This window comes from Wyeomyia smithii, chromosome 1 (assembly GCF_029784165.1).
Source record: "Wyeomyia smithii strain HCP4-BCI-WySm-NY-G18 chromosome 1, ASM2978416v1, whole genome shotgun sequence".
Classification (NCBI taxonomy): domain Eukaryota; kingdom Metazoa; phylum Arthropoda; class Insecta; order Diptera; family Culicidae; genus Wyeomyia; species Wyeomyia smithii.
This window is the reverse complement of record NC_073694.1, coordinates 197,548,042-197,566,815: the sequence shown is the minus strand read 5'-3', so window position 1 is coordinate 197,566,815 and position 18,774 is coordinate 197,548,042. Positions and strand designations below refer to the sequence as shown.

Genomic DNA, 18,774 nt, shown 5'->3' with positions numbered 1-18,774 from the left:
ATCCAAATCCAATCCAAATCCAATCCAAATCCAATCCAGATCCAATCCAAATCCAATCCAAATCAAATCCAAATCCTATCCAAATCCAATCCAAATCCAATCCAAATCCAATCCAAATCCAATCCAAATCCAATCCAAATCCAATCCAAATCCAATCCAAATCCAATCCAAATCCAATCCAAATCCAATCCAAATCCAATCCAAATCCAATCCAAATCCAATCCGAATCCAATCGAAATCCAATCCAAATCCAAATCTAATCCATATCCAATTCAAATCCAATCCAGATCTAATCCAAATCCAATCCAAATCCAATCCAGATCCAATCCAAATCCAATCCAAATCCAATCCAAATCCAATCCAAATCCAATTCAAATCCAATCCGAATCCAATCGAAATCCAATCCAAATCCAAATCTAATCCATATCCAATTCAAATCCAATCCAGATCTAATCCAAATCCAATCCAAATCCAATCCAGATCCAATCCAAATCCAATCCAAATCCAATCCAAATCCAATCCAAATCCTATCCAAATCCAATCCAAATCCAATCCAAATCCAATCCAAATCCAATCCAATCCAATCCAAATCCAATCCAAATCCAATCCAAATCCAATCCAGATCCAATCCAAATCCAATCCAAATCAAATCCAAATCCTATCCAAATCCAATCCAAATCCAATCCAAATCCAATCCAAATCCAATCCAAATCCAATCCAAATCCAATCCAAATCCAATCCAAACCAAATCCAATCCATATCCATTCCAAATCCAATCCAAATCCAATCCAAATCCAATCCAAATCCAATCCAAATCCAATCCAAATCCAATCCAAACCAAATCCAATCCATATCCATTCCAAATCCAATCCAAATCCAATCCAAATCCAATCCAAATCCAATCAAAATCCAAACAAAATCCAATCCAAATCCAATCCAAATCCAATCCAAATCCAATCCAAATCCAATCCGAATCCAATCGAAATCCAATCCAAATCCAAATCCAATTCATATCCAATTCAAATCCAATCCAGATCCAATCCAAATCCAATCCAAATCCAATCCAAATCTAATTCAAATCCAATCCAGATCCAATCCAAATCCAATCCAAATCAAATCCAAATCCTATCCAAATCCAATTCAAATCCAATCCAAATCCAATCCAAATCCAATCCAAATCCAATCCAAATCCAATCCAAATCCAATCCAAATCCAATCCAAATCAAATCCAATCCATATCCATTCCAAATCCAATCCAAATCCAATCCAAATCCAATCCAAATCCAATCAAAATCCAATCCAAATTCAATACAAATCCAATCCAAATCCAATCCAAATCCAATCCAAATCCAATCCAAATCCAATCCAAATCCAATCCAAATCCAATCCAAATCCAATCCAAATCCAATCCAAATCCAATCCAAATCCAATCCAAATCCAATCCAAATCCAATCCAAATCCAATCCGAATCCAATCCAAATTCAAATCCAATCCATATCCAATTCAAATCCAATCCAGATCCAATCCAAATCCAATCCAAATCCAATCCAAATCCAATCCAAATCCTATCCAAATCCAATCCAAATCCAATCCAAATCCAATTCAAATCCAATCCAAATCCAATCCAAATCCAATCCAAATTCAATCCAAATGCAATCCAAATCCAATCCAAATCCAATCCAAATCCAATCCAAATCCAATCCAAATCCAATCCAAATCCAATCCAAATCCAATCCAAATCCAATCCAAATCCAATCCAAATCCAATCCAAATCCAATCCAAATCCAATCCAAATCCAATCCAAATCCAATCCAAATCCAATCCAAATCCAATCCAAATCCAATCCAAATCCAATCCAAATCCAATCCAAATCCAATCCAAATCCTATCCAAATCCAATCCAAATCCAATCCAAATCCAATCCAAATCCAATCCAAATCCAATCCAAATCCAATCCAAATCCAATCCAAATCCAATCCAACTCCAATCCAAATTCAATCCAAATCCAATCCAAATCTAATCCAAATCCAATCGAAATCCAATCCAAATCCAAATCCAATCCATATCCAATTCAAATCCAACCTACATCCAATCCAAATCCAATCCAAATCCAATCCAAAGCCTATCCAAATCCAATCCAAATCCAATCCAAATCCAATCCAAATCCAATCCAAATCCAATCCAAATCCAATCCAAATCCAATCCAAATCCAATTCAAATCCAATCCAAATCCAATTCAAATCCAATCTAGATCCAATCCAAATCCAAACCAAATTCACTCCCAATCCAAATCAGATCCAAATCCAATCCAAATCCAATCCAAATCCAATCCAAATCCAATCCAAATCCAATCCAAATCCAATCCAAATCCTATCCAAATCCAATCCAAATCCAATCCAGATCCAATTCAAATCCAATCCAAATCCAATCCAAATTCAATCCAAATCCAATCCAGATCCAATTCAAATCCAATCCAAATCCAATCCAAATTCAATCCAAATCCAATCCAAATCCAATCCAAATCCAATCCAAATCCAATCCAAATCCAATCCAAATCCAATCCAAATATAATCCAAATCCAATCCAAATCCAATTCGAATTCAATCGAAATCCAAATCCATATCCAATCCAAATCCAATCTAAATCCACACTCTTAAAATTAGCAATGTCGCTATTAAGAAGTGGCATATTTATTATTATTGTTTTATCCGTGCTTGTGTGTAATGTGATTTTATCTTTTCTTTTACACGCTATCGGCTCAACTATACCGAGCCTCTTTCCTCTTGCCAAATATCGCCTATTATAATTCCCTGGAGAATTATCGTCGTTTATCTTCTTCTGGGCAGTTTTATTGATAAGAGGGATTTATTTTTGTAAAGAGGAAGTAACGCAAAGTATTTTAGAACTGAGCGTAAAGGAAGGGTAAGTGGTTGTGGGCCCATGCTTAAGTTCTTTTTGACATCGAATGGCCTGTTTCTACTGAGATTTGAATCCACAACCATTCGCTTGACAAAGCGGACTCTGTAACCTTGCGGCTACGTAGCTCCCTAAATTAGTTTAGTTGAGGCTCCAAGACGAGAGAGTTTACAGAGCATTATCCGGTGGTCAACTTATCGAACTTTCAAGAAAGCATTCATAATAACATTCTTCAAGGAGCAAGAAGAACTGCAATTTATAACCTATGGAAAGAGATCTAAAAGAATATTTTTTCAACTTGGGCATTGATCAAATAATATAACTACGAGTTATTTTTAGAAACTTTTGCGACACGATTTTTAGTGATGGAATCAGCGGTGCGATAAAGTGCTTGAAGTTTTAAAAGTAAACTGATTAGCTAATGGTACTAATAGCGAAGAAGCGTGCATCACCTTAGAAATTATATGCATATAATTTGCCATAATCCACTGAGTCAACGATTACGACTTAGTTTTCGAACTTTGGCGATAGCGTCGATGCCAACCATCATCATCATCCATCAATGCTAGCAAAAAATTCATGCAATATTCATGCTTTTTTTCACAAGTTACTACCACTCAGTGAGACCGAAACTGGATTAACTAAAAGCTTGGCAGTAACTTCTAGCACGTGATTGAAATCAGTCTGCCAGCAGCTAAGAAAAAAAAAATGCCGGAAAATAAATAATTACAAGCACGACAGCGTACAGATTACATCGGTTTGCGGACTTTTCCCCATTCGTCGTATTGTGCCTTGTAGTGCAAGATAAGTAAGTGGTGGCTGTGGCGCGGGGCGGTACAATGTCATAATCGACGACGTCAATAACGACACCGAGGACTGCTTGAGCTGCAGCTTCTGGCTACGGTGACCAGCAAAGTTGCCTCTCATCTACCGCTTTATTACATTGGGCTTTCCTATCTCAACCTTTTTTTTGCTTGCTGCAAGCAATGTGGTGATAAAAATAAAATCTTATAATTTAAAAACATTCTTCAAGTTTTACGCTTCACATTTCTTCCTAATCCGCTTTAAATTTGATGGCAATAGTTATTCTATGTGTTGGGAAAATTGCATTCTGTCTAGTAATGAGAATCTTTAAATTATGCATTTCTCATTCGAGTTTTCGATATTGTAATTCATTGTTTCAGTCAAAGACGCAGCTCCACTGGACCTGCTCGAATTGGCCAATGTACCGCATGGAAGTAACGTACACAGCATCGTCACAGCTGATGCCTCTCACAGACCCAAACCCGTTGGCGGGGAAATCACGCGCGTTACGGATAGCCAATTTGGATCTGACTTTGTCGGACGGTGAGTGTGTGTGTGTAACTTGCGCCGATCTTACGCTCCAGTCGCGCACGTGAGAAAACAAGGCGGAAGACTTCAAGAGCTGTCGACGTGCCAGACTTAGCGGCAGGCTGACGAAGGAAAGAAGCGAAAAAACAAAGGTAAAACGTGCTCTTACTGCTCGCTACTCGTTGGGCTCCCGTAGCAGCATAATCGCGACTGCAGCTGTGAACTCTTATGAGTTTGGGTTTTGCGCGCACATGCATATTATGGAGGCGGTAGTCATGATGCTGAGCTGCTGCTGCTGTTGCTGCTGCTGTTGTTGATGATGATGATGATGATGACGCTGATGATCGTTGTAATGACGATTGCAGACCGCCACAGCAGCGGTGTTGCGAAAGGTGGAGGCAAAACAGAGAGTGAGAGCATAAGTCATATCACCACAGCTGACGATGACGACGCGACGGCCGTGACAGGAAAATAAAACATTGGAAGGCAAAACTTGCGGAACTGAAAAGGAGCCGTTCGAAGACGTCGCTGGCTGAGGCTCCCGGAGGCCGCGATCGACGCTGTCAGTCAGCTGCGATCCACGGAGCAATAAACAACAACAAAACGGCATTTTCGGCCGGCTGCAGGTGGAACGGTTTTTGGGCTCTCAGACACTTGTGCAGAGCTGTTCTGTGACGTTCATTTGCGTACTTCCCTTTTTTTGTGCATAGTTTGAGTTTTTATTAAATTGTGTTCTGTCGATCAGACGGAAACTTTACGAGGTTCTTTTAAGAAACGAACCTGAAACCGTGCCAGTGTGTAGGTCGAATTCAATACTCAGTCGATCGATCCGACAGATAGTGAATATTAACGGAGATTACCCGCCAACTACTTCGTACAATTTGAGTCAACGCGCCGGAAAAAGTGCTACATTCTAGGGCACGGCTTCCGTACTCTTTGGGCCACGCGGGCCGACGGATTTCAGTGCTAGGCTCCCAGTGAAAGTAAAGCATAAGTTTAAAAGAAACAAGTGCCCATGCGAGAGACTGGTCCTGGTCCCGGGAAAGGAAGCCGTTTGGATTTGAAAGGTGGTGGCCTGCGGGGTGGCCAAGGAAATAGTACTCCCATTTTGCGATAATTTAGATTAATGCGAAACCTTAAGTGCTCGGATCGGAACGGGCGGTTGATTAACGAAGGTAAGTTACTGCCACAGTGAAGGTCAACGCTTCAGCAGCTGGCGGCGGTGATTGTTTGAATTTGCACTACTGCAATTGTTGTTGTTGTTTGCTCGCCATTCTTCAAGGTCTAGTGCGCAGTCGAGGAAAGTATGTGCGAAATGATACAAAGTTATATCGGGAAGAGTTAGGAAAGGTACAAATTTTAGATGCATTTTGTTGAAAAATTAATAAAATTGATGAAACAATTTTTCATCTACAGTCAGCTGTGTTTCCATTCTTCGGTGATTTTGAGGTAAAATTTCGTTAAAAAAAATTTACTCTGGCTTCTTCTTAAACGTTTTACAGATTTTCATTTTTTTTTTTCACAAATCCATTCGTTTAGGTAATAAAATCTACTTTACGCTAATAACACAACATTGCTTATCTTGATAGGTATTGTAAATTAATTAAATGCTTCTCCACCAAAAATTAATGAAAAATTATTTCATTTTTATTCGATTTACAGAATAAACATAAAAAATAGGATAATGGTTCTCTTTGTTCTTAAAAATATGTTTAGTTTCAATAAACTAGAGTGGAGTAATAAGTTTACGTTATAACCTCGACACAGTTAAGCTTTATTAAAAGCTTTATTTTAGGCCGAGCATTTGATTAGAGTCTTTCTGTAATAAATTTATTTGAAGTAGGTCGGATTACAAATTGTAAGCACACTAAAAAACATAACAATAACGAGGTTCATAGGAGCGTAATATTTATATGCAAATCAATAGTTATCTTGTCCATTTTTTATTGTTGCAAAATTCAAATTTGTGAGCAATTACGCTTTTAAATTTTAATGTACATTTTATATCAGTATATTAATGGATAATATCTGTTCTCGAGATTTTACTGTTGTGAATACAGTCAAATATGGGTCATTACATACGAAGTGTTCACGGAAACGCACAAACTTGGGCACGACCATCCCAAATTTTACTCAAAGTTGGTGGAATTGTTCACCTACATTTTGGAAAATTTCCAATTTTGGTATCGGTTGGAATACCACCCGCTCTGTGAAAACCTCCACTTTTAGCAAAAAGACGTACTTTTTAGTAGAAATCTCTTTTGTCTTCTATACAATTTAAAAACATAAGGTGATTTTTGAAAAAAAAAAAAAATAACAATGTTTTACCAGATAGACTATTTCGATATTTTGAAACTGTATCTGCATTTTTCGGCAAATACAACCAATTCAATTTTAAATTCAATAGGTTTACACAAGACTTTTTAACAAGAAAAACCTATCACCCAGAGGTAATACAGACATTCGTTTAGCCAAGCATCGATAATTTTGAATATGCCGGAAAAAATATCAACTGAATTTTTTATTCGATGTTCCTTTAGTCGTAGTGGTAACACACTTGAACTGCTCTCATGAAAACGATTCAAGTCCCACTCACGCACACACTGAGCCTATTGCGGTGTTTATAAACATTTAAGCAGCGTTTTCGTCCTAGACATTCGTTTAGCCTAGGTACGTGAAATATTTGCTTTCGTAAAACGATCGTGGTTTTTTGAAGTGGTTTACGGAATATTTAGACTGAACAACGTTCAATCTACTAGGTGAAAAAAGTTCAAAGTTCAATTTTGGTTTATTGATGATAAACATTAAAATATCAGCAATGGCGAAAGGTAATCGGTTGACGGAGGAAGAACGGCGTATTTTAATGCTTTTTAAGGAGGACGGTCAGAAAGCGGTACGAAATGTCCTCAAAAAAGGCTCGAAATATGGCAATAAGCGTCCTACCAAAGGGAACACCAAAGTTTCGTTGAGGCTGGAAGGTCAAATAAGACACGAAGCTACACGGAACCGACTGTCCTGCTCCCAGATAAGGGAAAAACTGGATGTTCCTGTGACTCCCAGACAAATTGCCCGATTTTTAAATGAATCACCGAACATAAAATGGAGGAAACTTCAAGGGAAACCGAAGCTCACCCTCATACATAAGCAGAATCGGCTCAAGTTCGCAAGGAAATACATGGAGTGGAGGGCGGAATGGCGTAATGTTGTATTTTTTTATGAGAAGAAATTCAATTTACAATTGCTATTGGCATGATTTGGATCAAACCAGTGTTGTCAGATCGAAGCGAAACTTTGGAGGTGGAAGTTTAATGGTGTTGGGCGCCCTTTCTTACCATGCTGAGAAAAGCATCTCATTACTGGACTGGCCAGCTTGCAACCTTGGCTAGGTTGGTTTATGCGAACGGACGTCAATTTGAATCCTTTTCCAGCCTTAAGTCAGCAATTAAAGAGTGATGGGCTAAAATAGATTTGGCAGTACTGCAAAAGCTGTCCGATTCAATGCCAAATAATATTTTCGAATTAATTCGTAACAATTATTTATGAATTCTCTCCGAAATTAGTTGTTAAAAGTTTTATTTCGATTAAATTTTCATTATTCGGCTAAACGAATGTCTACACATTTTTCTTATTTTTCCCCATTCTGCTATCACAATCCGAATTAATGGTTTGCTTCAATATGGAATTGACTGTTGACGGAAGGGATCTATCCTACAACAACAAAAACTGCTTAAAATTTTAATTGGAATGTCTACTACAATCTATTCTCGAGATATAACATTTTGTCTAAAATAGTTTCAAATTTGTTAATTTTCATCCAACAATCATATTTATTTTAAAATGTCTGTCTGTCAAAGAACAATCCAAGAAAAGATTCTTAGAATTTTGCTTGCTTTAAAGGAATCAGAAATATTCTCCTCCTTTTGGCAGCAGAGTTGTCATTTTGTTTTTTAAATCCCAAATATTATTTTTTTTAATTCAAAAGCTTTAGGTTACTTCCTTTACTTTTACGGCAAGAGACCGATTATCGATCCGTTACCGAGTCCAGAATTCGAGAAGAATCGGGCCACGGAAAGAATTAGTGTTTTGTAGAGTGCAAGTTTAGTACTGGTTACGTAATCCGTAGAAGGCCCTGTTTGCAGCTGCTTTTATCTCACGGCTATCCTCGTTGTCACATGTTACCAATGTACCCAGGTAAATAAATTCGTCGACTACTACAAAAGTTTCCCCATCTAACACCACTCGGACTTCCCTCCTGAGAGGTTCGAAGGCCTCTTCCACTGCTCTACGGTTGATGCCAATGATATCGATATCGTCCGCGAAACCTAGAAGCATGTCAGACTTCGTAATGATGGTGCCGCTTCTTTGCACGCCAGCCCTCCGTATAGCACCCTATATAGATGTTGAACAATAAGTTTGACAGCCCGTCTTCCTGCTTCAAACCATCTAACGTCACGAAGGAGTCCGATATCTCACCGGCTTTTCTGATGCATGATGTAGAGCCTTCAAGGGTGGCACGTATCAGCCTAATTAATTTTGTTGGGAAACCATGTTTGAGCATAATTCGCCATAACTCATTTCTCCTAACTATATCGTACGCTGCTCTAAAGTCAATGAACACATGGTGAGTTGAATTCTCGGAATTTATCGAGGATCTGTCGCAGGGTGAGCATTTGGTCCGTAGTGGAGCGTCCCCTTCGGAAACCACATTGATAGTCGCCAACAAAGGTCTCCTGCAACGGCCTCAGTCTATGGAACAGAATAGGGGAGAGAATTTTTTAAACAGTGTTGAGAAGGGTTATGCCCGGACATATGACGCCCTCCAACCAGTCCGAGGGTAACTCTTTCTCGGACCACACTTTCAGCACTAAAGTGCTCCTTGCAACGCCTGGCCACCTCCTTTCTATCGGTAATCAGGTTCCCCTTCCTATCGTTGCACATGACAGGGGCTGACTATTTCCAATAATCTGCTTGTAGAAGCTTCTCGCATCGTGCCTGGAGAAGCAACCTTCCGCCTCCTCAAGAATACGCTCCCAATGCTGTCGTTTCTTCCGGCGATGGAGTGGACTTTTAGCAGCTCTAGCTTCCCAGTATCTTCCTACGCTCTGAAGAGTCACAGCCGTGGCCAACATGTGAACTCTGGCACGGTTCTTCTCATCCGTCGCTGGCTGGCATACAGCGTCAAACCACTCATTGGACGTGTCGCAGACGTTCCCAACACTTCTTCGCCAGTCAACCACAAATCGTAAATCAATGTGTGGAAATTATCGCAAATATATTTAAACGAAGTCGAAATTGTATACCACACTTAGTATCCTGCGCAGAAATTCAGTTTTAATTGTATATCATGGTGGAGTTTAACCGAGTTACAATTGTAGGCTTAGAATTGTAAGATAGTGTGAAACAAATCACTTTCAATCGGAAATTCTCTTATATAAAATTCACATATATCAATGAATTGCATACTATTATTCCTCAGTACATATATCGCCTCCAAAATAGTACGCATATGCTGTTTTTGTGCATCAAATGCGAGTTTGTAAGATATATATGAGTAAAGGTTGTTAATCGATAAGTTATCGTAAACGCCGCTAACGATACCGTCTGTTATCGTTATCGACGATGACGCTAACGTCTTCAGACATTATCGTCATTGCCAAGGACGATAGCTACTAGACGGTTCGAATCGATAACGTTTGTTTATAAACAACCCAGTGGTAATACTATTACTAATTTTCGCATCATCAGATATATCATTCAGATGGAATTGAATCATAAATCTGACAATGCCACATATCTTGCTATTCATATTCGTGCTTCAAAAAGCGCCTTACAATTTGAAACAATTAAAACTGAGACATTTCTTATCATGATGAGAAACGAAACATAAACAAACGAGGAAAAGATTTTTCCTGTTGCCTAGTAATGCTTCGTCTCCACCCCTTGAAGTCCTACCTCACCCCGCGCCAACTTTTTGATCCAATTGCAACTACAGCAGACAAAACATACAAAAGACGTTAGCGAGCTGATAACGTTTGGTGACTATCGTCATCGCCGATGACGTTACGACGCTATCGTCATCGTCAATAACGTTTGAAGACGCTATCGTCATCGTCAATAACGATATCAGACGTTATCGATATCGGCGATGACGATTATCGACGATAATCTATCGTATTAACAACCTAGGTGCGGATATTGGAATCGAAACATTATTATACGTATGAAAATGTTGACTGGGTCCATTGTGGTGCTGATTGCACTGTGGATATGCCTTCGCTGTTCATTCAGGTTACCTCCAACTTGTTCCTCGATCTGCTCATAAACCTTCTGCTGGTACTCTGTACCTTCTACGACAATACTATATTCCAAATAATATTATTTTAATTATCTCTGCTCACGACATATCGAATTGCTAGCCATCTCTTTTTATGCTCTGCTGCTTTTATCGCACATAGTAGTAGAGAGAGATTTGACGTAAGTTGACACGTTTTGGTAATGGCTAGGGGCACCAGAATTCATAGGAATGGTTGAAAGTGCACTTTTGCAAAAATACACTTTTTTCATTTTGTCGACTCGTGTTATCATTGCTACCAAACAAGTTTATAGTCAAGACGCGCCACAACACAGGCCAATATGTTCCAATATGTTTTTTCTAGCAGAAATTAGCACCCGAAACGAGAAGCGCTTGATGTCTCAGAAGTAGAATGTAAAGCAATTTGGCATACCCTAAGTTGTCAAACAATCTCCAGCAGCGCTTCATAGTGTATTCTACTCCAATTTTAATTTTGATCGTTTTTAGGTAGAAGTTGGTGCATATAAGCACAACAAATTGGAATATTCATAGTGTTATAAACTTCAAAAGCGTGAGAGATAGACGAACCACAATTTTTTGAATTGTATGCACCCAGTTAACTTCAAAAGCTATAAAACTTATGATGTTTAACAGAGCCACAGACAATCCTACAGTTTTTCAAGTAATTTAGGCATCATGGTTCACTTTTTCACATGAGAACTTTAGAAAAGCTAGGTTTATATGCGAAAAACGATGAAATTCATCATTAAAAACCACATGTGTGAGGATTTTAGGGAATTAATAGCATGGGCCATCTTACCCCACTGATGTGTTTTGTATGGTATGGTTCCGAAAATGGGCATAGGCATTTTTAAAATCGTGTTAAATGACCGCAAAGTGATATCAAGCAAGCTAGTGAAAGCCATAGGTATCTTGCAGCAACGCATTGATCATGTTACGCATGATTACTCACACATGAAGAAGCTGTGCGTGCGATGAAAGCTGCGTTTTTCAACAATTGATCAAAGAGGCTAACGTGTCAAACTTTTGACGAGGCATTGATTACGAGCACTGCAGTCAGTTGTCGGAAAAATGGTTTTTACCTGTTGAGAGTAGTTTTTAGCGTTCAAAAATGCAACAAAAAAGCCAGTAAAGTGTAAAGTGAACATGGTAAACCAGTCAATGAACAATAGTTTAGATTTTTTAGGCAAAATTGCCGCGGAAAAGTGCTCTCTCATCAACACAACATTCCTGCTTATCCAGTTAGCAATACAATAAATTGAAAGGAATTGCGGTACGAATTACTTTTCCACTCTCCGTATTATCCAGATTAAGGCCTGAGCCACTGTTTCGGGTTTCAAGCAATTCCACTCGGGTAACAAACGACTTGATGTGCACCACTGCAAAACTGGCCTCAAAATGTTGGAGACTATGCCGAAGAATTAAACAGTCCTATCATAAAAACTTCACAAATTAAAATAAAACATTCCTGCAATAGTGCAAAGAGAGAGCTTCGCAAAAAATGCCCCAGTTTTTTTATATTTGTCATTTTTGATTTGGCTGAAATTTTGCAAAGACGTTCCTATGGGCAGAAGATGCCAAATTCGGCTAGCTACATCTTCATCAGCTTTAACCCGTGTTTTGTTACTTTTGAGCAACATACATACATAACAAACTGAAAGTAACAAAATGGAAGACAGCTACGCGCGTGTATTAGTTTTTGCAGGGGAACATACAACCAAGAGTCGCAATGCATTTGTTAGCGTGATTTCATCCATTTAATTTTTATTGATGCAGTAATCTGGTTCATTTCAGTCCCCTCTATATACGGAGAATCTCTTCCGTGGTTTCCTGGAATCAGAACCACTTTTTAACTCTATAGCTCAATTAATTGTTTACTTGGAAATTAAATGGTGTATTTCCGTGTGACCAGGGCCAAATCAATCATTTTTTGCGATGAAGCGTGTGTTTACAACATTGCTTGCATCCTCCTTTTTTGCTCCGCATGCGTACGAGAGCTGGTTTTCGAAATTCTTCGTGTTACTAGTTACTAACTCATATGCAAACTTAAAATTTTGATCTGTTTTATCCATATGTTTTTTCTTGAATATACAAGCTTTAATCATATCTTTACCATATCATATTAATTAACATATAAAAATTCTAACTCACGTATTACACACTGCGCCGAAAATTTCGCCCTGGCAAGTTCCCACAATATCTACATATAGTGTATATCCTCTGTTTATGATAAATAATTACATTATTATTCGTCACTGTTGGTAGAAAACATAGCGTATTTTACAATCATCAGGTGGGGTAAAATGTAAAGAAACGCACGAACGACTGGCAGTCTATGAGGGGTGATCTAGTTCTAGTGGGGGCGGTCCCTTCCGGAATGGGTCAGCACCCCAGGAGCAGTGTTTCTCTACATGTAAATCAACCGGTTGCCGGTTAGCTCAGTGTTACAGGATTTAGGGGAAGTTTATGGTTAGTCTCGAATTTGTCGTATCATTGGACAGATGGAACCTCCCTATATTACTATATTTCAAGGTGCATAGGCTTCCACATTAGCGAGGACACTAGCTAGAAGACTCAATCAGGCAAAGAGTGATCCTTAATAGTATACAGAAATTCTCTTAGAACCCAACCTATTTTCTCCTTTCAGAAGCCTAGGCCTTTACTGTAGTAAGGCAACTAGCAGAAAACGGGAGAGGCCGGGTAGTCGTTGCTAACAGTTGTCGTTCGGTTGATAAAGGCGCAAATGTAAAATTGGAAACACCACGTATTTATTCTTCAGTTCTACTGATAGTTTACTTGGAAATGAAAAAATGCAATTCCTCGTGACAAGGTCTAAATCAATTTATTTTTGCTATAAGGCGTCTGCTTACAATATTGCTTGCATCCGCTTGCAAAAAATCCAATATGTGTGAGTCTGTCTTTTCTTGCTCTGTATGCGTACGACGAACACAACTTTGCACGTAGACCGGATGAAAAGGAAATGAAAGAAACTAATAACACGTGCGAAATATACGACATGTTTTGTTACTCTACTGAAGATGATTATTATTGAATCTTAGGCAAGAATGAAAGTTATCACTCGCGTTCATTGTTTTTTCGCAAGCGGATAGCTCATTTGATAAGCACATTTTTGAACAAATTTGTACGACAACATTGTCGAAGAGAGAATTGCTCGTACTCAAACACTGGAGTTGTGAGAAGACATTCTGGGAAATTATCGTGATGATTATCACAATCGCGATAATTATCGCGATAAATTTCTTGAATCTGCTCTCAGGGCTCCGGTGTTTAAGTACTGGTAATATTCTCTCCGGCAAAGTTGTAGTTCTACTTGAGGACTTCTAGTTTGTCATACGATTTTTTTCAAAAATGTGCTTATCGAATTAGCTCTCGGTTTGCGAAAAAAATGAGCGTGAGTGATAATTTACATCCTTGGTCTTAAGTAACAAATTTGTTACCAGAAAGAGAAATTTTAGTTGCTGCTTTTGAAGTAACGAGTAAAAATGTAGCAATTAGTTTTAACAGCTATTATTAGATAGTCGTGTTCCCGTAGCGTTTCCAGAATATATGTGTATGTGTTGTTACTTGACTGGAGAATAATGTTGTTGCTTTTAAAGTAATAAGTTTGTTACAAAAGGGAGAATTATTGTAATTATTTTCAAAGTAATAAAACTAGGAATTTTGCGTGTGCTAATTTTCATCGAAGATACCCCTTTTTTCGACCCCGTTGGCTAATTTTGATGATCTTGGACATAAAAACCAATTCAAAACTTGCATTAGCCTTATTGATGGTAAAAAAAATATTCTCGATTTCAACACGCAAGATTATCTCTAGTCCATTCGCCATGAATATAATTAAAATACACAACAATCTTACCATAGTTATTGAATTTTTTTAACAATTTTTTACGCTTTAGTACAAAGTAGCGAAAATAGCAAATATGAATAAACATTTTTTTTATAATTAATTTTGGACGGATTTTGAAAAAAGTGCGTAATTATACGCGGACCCTTCCGTATATGACATCATTTTTATCGTGTGTCGTAAGTCAAAAGTAAGGCCGAAATCGTGCACACCATTCCAATCCTTAATATTGGTTTTGTTTCCACCGATTTTTTTTATATTACATTTAAATAAATGCAAAAGATTACAGTAAAATCTTTTTTACGTGGTTTCTTTTTATGCGGGTTGCTTTTCTCCATTACTCAAAAACGGTACAAGATGTCGACCTCATTTCAATTATGTTTATCGTCTTATGCCAAAAATAGTCACATAGCCGTTTTAAAAAAAAAATATCACAATTTTAAGTGCTAGTAGTGAAAATTTAAAATCTGGCATTGTAGTCCCTACATTGACCACTATCATATTCAAACGAGATTCAAACATTTTAGAACCGTTTTCTTCATTATATTTTGAATTCAAAATGCCTTTTCTTACGCGAACCCATACAAATTTGGAATGCTTCCCCCGCATAAAGAAGACTTAAGTGTATTTTTTGTGCCGCTTTTTTCACCTAGAAACCTAGATACCACACTGATGAGGAGACTCGCTTCAATTGCCCGATGTTTGACCGTTTTCGGTGGCATTGTCAAGGGAAGTTTTATTGAGTCGTATTGTTATTTGTCCGGTGGTTGTTTTGAACGGTTCTGTAGTCTTTTATACCAATATTTTTCGTTTTTTTTATGAATGTTGTTCATTTTTGCTCAAAAAGGCGTCAAAACAAGAAGCATTATGCAAGCGCATTGTACAGTTTGATGAGCTGCAAAAAATAAAACCTCGGCAAAGTGTTCAGGGTAAACCATTTTCAAGGCAAAAAACTTCCGGTTTTGACTGTTTATAATATCCTCAAAACCTCAACATAAACTCGCCATGAAGATATGTGAGCCTAAATCATGGTCCAAGCCCAATTGTTTGAAGAAAATTTCGAATTCATTTCTTCAAAAACACCATGCCGAAGAAAGGTACGTGTTTTGCCCAAATAAAACATCATCACAATACGCCAAAAACACAAACGTTCCTGAATCACCACTCGACCCCATTTGTACCCAAATTACGCAACCCAACGAGTCTGCCTCAGTGTTACTCAATCGAAAATTTTTTTAGGACTTTAAGTTCCTTGGTGTACAAAAGTAATTAAAGAACATCGAACAGTAGAATCAAACGATGCATTCGAAATGCTCTTGTTTTGGTGTCTTTCAATAGCTTCGTCGGTAAGCAGATTACGGACCTTTCACAAATATCTTTTTTTTCTTGGTAATGATGGATGTATCTTCATGTGTAAAAATCCGTTTTTCTCCACGTACCAACATCAATCTTTTTTGACAGCGGTAGAGAAATTGTCATCTTTCATTGATACCTTAAGACAGATAAAATGAAACAGGGCTTTTACGTTAACAGTACTTTCAGTGGTGTAAGAATTTCTCAAACTTTCGTTTGAATTAGCGAAACTTTATTTATTTGTTCATATAAATACGAAAAGTGTTGAAAAATTAGTGTTACCCAAAATTTTATAAATAAAAAAGCATGTGATTTGAAAGTTTCAAAAAAAAAAAAATAAAAAATTAAACTGGCTAAAACTAAATATTGCAAATTTTGGGAATTATTCAGGAGATAATACAAAAGCAGAATTATTATTTAGAAAGCACCTGTTACAAGTAACTTTACTACCACATGTACAATTTCAATTATACTACTAAAATCATGAAAAATGTGAAAATATATGTACTTGATTATCCATGATTTCTATTTGCCAAGATTCAATAATCATATTATTTTCAAACGTTTGCTGATGTTGGTCACTGACACGTGGGCTATCATCACAATGAATCATATCATTTGTATCCAAGCTCGGACGGATGTCGATCACGTTCATCCTTTTACAACCGTCCCAACATTGTTTCAGCAAGATGGTTTCCCTGTACTGTCCGCATAACGCGTTGTTCGGAAATCTGATTAAAGTTCGGAGCACGTTTGGGTCATTTGCAGTGGATAAGAGACCATCACTAGACGCCCTCGTCGGTATTTAACTCTTGGTAGAAATTCGATCAAACTAGCTGAGAAACATCTCGACGCATCCATCATACAAGCCAGCTCCGAGGGGGGGCGCCGTCATCACACGGATTAACAATGCTAATTTAGGGACGACCGGAACCACAGCCACCTGACACTTAATTTTCCAGCCACGCAAACTGGCGGCGGCTGAATTCTCGGACTTTCGCATTGCGGCATTGTAGCCAATGTATAAGAAGACAGTCTGTCGGTTTGTGACGTTAATGAGAAAACCGGATAAAATTGGTTAAACCCTTCCTCCCGACCAGCAGACGGGCGGCATCATATTATTACCGCGTACGCTTTCGCTGCACCGCACAATACGGATTCTATTCATTAAACCTACAGAAATCAATGTTCATCAGCTAAACTAACATGTGAATAGCGCCAATCCCCAGCCGGTGGCGGGTGAACCTCGTAACAATAACCTATTGAGTAATGTGCCCATCATAAACATTAACCAGTGGCGCTTGTTTGATTCGATCCTCCCAAGCATCGCGCGTCTCATAAGGTTTATTTCACTTTCAATTTGCAACACCGCTGTTTTTAATGATGTCTCGGTTCCCATATCCAATCGCTCGTACGACACGGAAGACACTCACCGGACTGTGCCTTGTGGGCGGCCTCGCAAGACAATGACCATTTCAAGCAGACGCTGATTTTGACGACTGCAACGACGACGACGATACAATCTGGCGGCTATTATCTTAGCTCACCATTGGCTGGCAGATCATCTGTCTTCACAGCTTCTTCCTGCTACTGTCGTTGTTCAGCAGCGGACGTAATTTGTTGCAAATAATAATTGAAAAAAATAAGAAAAAATATCTATTGAATTGGTCTCCAAGTTCCTGTTCGGGGGTTTTTCAGTCACAGCCGTGGCCTTATCGTCATCTCTTGCTGACATTTCGAAGAAAAGGCTGAAGATTGCCTGCAACTTAATGAACGATGAATCTGGTGGAGATCGTGCTACTGGATAGCGTAATACTCCATCCATCAACCGTCCGGACGGTGCGACGGAATTATTGGTGCTGGGTTCAGGCTTTCGATATCGTGGGGTTCACGGAATTAACCGTAGCCGGTAATTGGAGAATTAAATTTTCAATAGCAACAAAATCAGACTGATTAAGACTGCACGGGGCGTGGTGGAGACGCGCAAGAGGCCAGGTGTGGACGTCAAGAGTACACTAATCTGTTCGAATCAACAAACGCGCTCTGTGCGCTCTTATCCAATCGATTGCTCGGAAAGAAAAGTGCGAAGCAAGGAAGGGAGAAGCAAAAGGGGGCTAGTTGTGTACCTCGCTGGTATGCACGCGACAACGACGTCGTCGTCGTCAGCTGGAATTGAGTGATTTGGCGTTTCCGCTCGATTCAAGCATGGTAAAGAAGGTTAGTCGCGAGACGACTCGATTCCCCCGCACCCCCGTGTTGGTGGTGGTGGTGGTTGTGGTGCAGGTGCATAATTTAAACTGCTGTAGCCGGTGGAAAAGTGAAATTTCTCTAGCTTGAGAATTAGTCGCAGAGAAGGAAATTGGATTCTGTCGAATTGAGGGTCGCTCGAAGTTGGGCTCTTGTTTCGTAGCTGCAAATTTTGCGCTAAATTTAATATTTCTCTGAACAAACACTTTCCCTTCATTCATTTAAATGCGGTACACTTGCAATAGCAGCAGATAAGCTATATTTTTGTCAACTTTAAACTGAGAGCCTTAGTTTACTTCATAAATCAAAAGTTTATTATCAAAAACGCAAAACGATGTAGGTCTGAAGATTAACCCTCTAGTGCCCAAGTTAATTTTCAGACGAACTTCGAAAAAATCACTATGAATTTTTATAAACATTTTTTAAGTATTAATTGAAGCTTTTTAGAGGCGTAACTGAAGACCGATTAAAGGCGGCACTGGGCACTAGAGGGTTAATTAATTAATTCAAAACCTTGTTATTTTTTATTTTTGAACCTGCAGTCATGGTAAGGTAATTAAATATTGAACGTTATCTGCAGCGCAAGAGATACCCGTTTTTGCAATATGCTTGCGTGTATATGTTTTTATGCTGAGGAATCGAGCTTTCCTTTATCAGTGTTCTCTCTACTTTTCTGCTCTTCGTTTTTTTTTCAATTTTTCGACTATAGATCATTAAAATTTTCATGTGTTCAAATTATTTAAGATATT

General features: G+C 38.6%; 1 protein-coding gene across 1 annotated transcript in view; it reads left to right on the top strand.

Moving 5' to 3' along the window:
• Positions 1 to 4,830: 4,830 nt before the first annotated feature.
• The window catches only part of LOC129724952 (plasma kallikrein), a 60,041-nt gene continuing 46,097 nt past the window's right edge, over positions 4,831 to 18,774 (top strand). The window contains exon 1 of the mRNA XM_055680259.1: positions 4,831 to 5,422. The gene's annotated coding sequence lies outside the window, so the exon portion shown is untranslated. The remainder of the gene's footprint in view (positions 5,423 to 18,774) is intronic.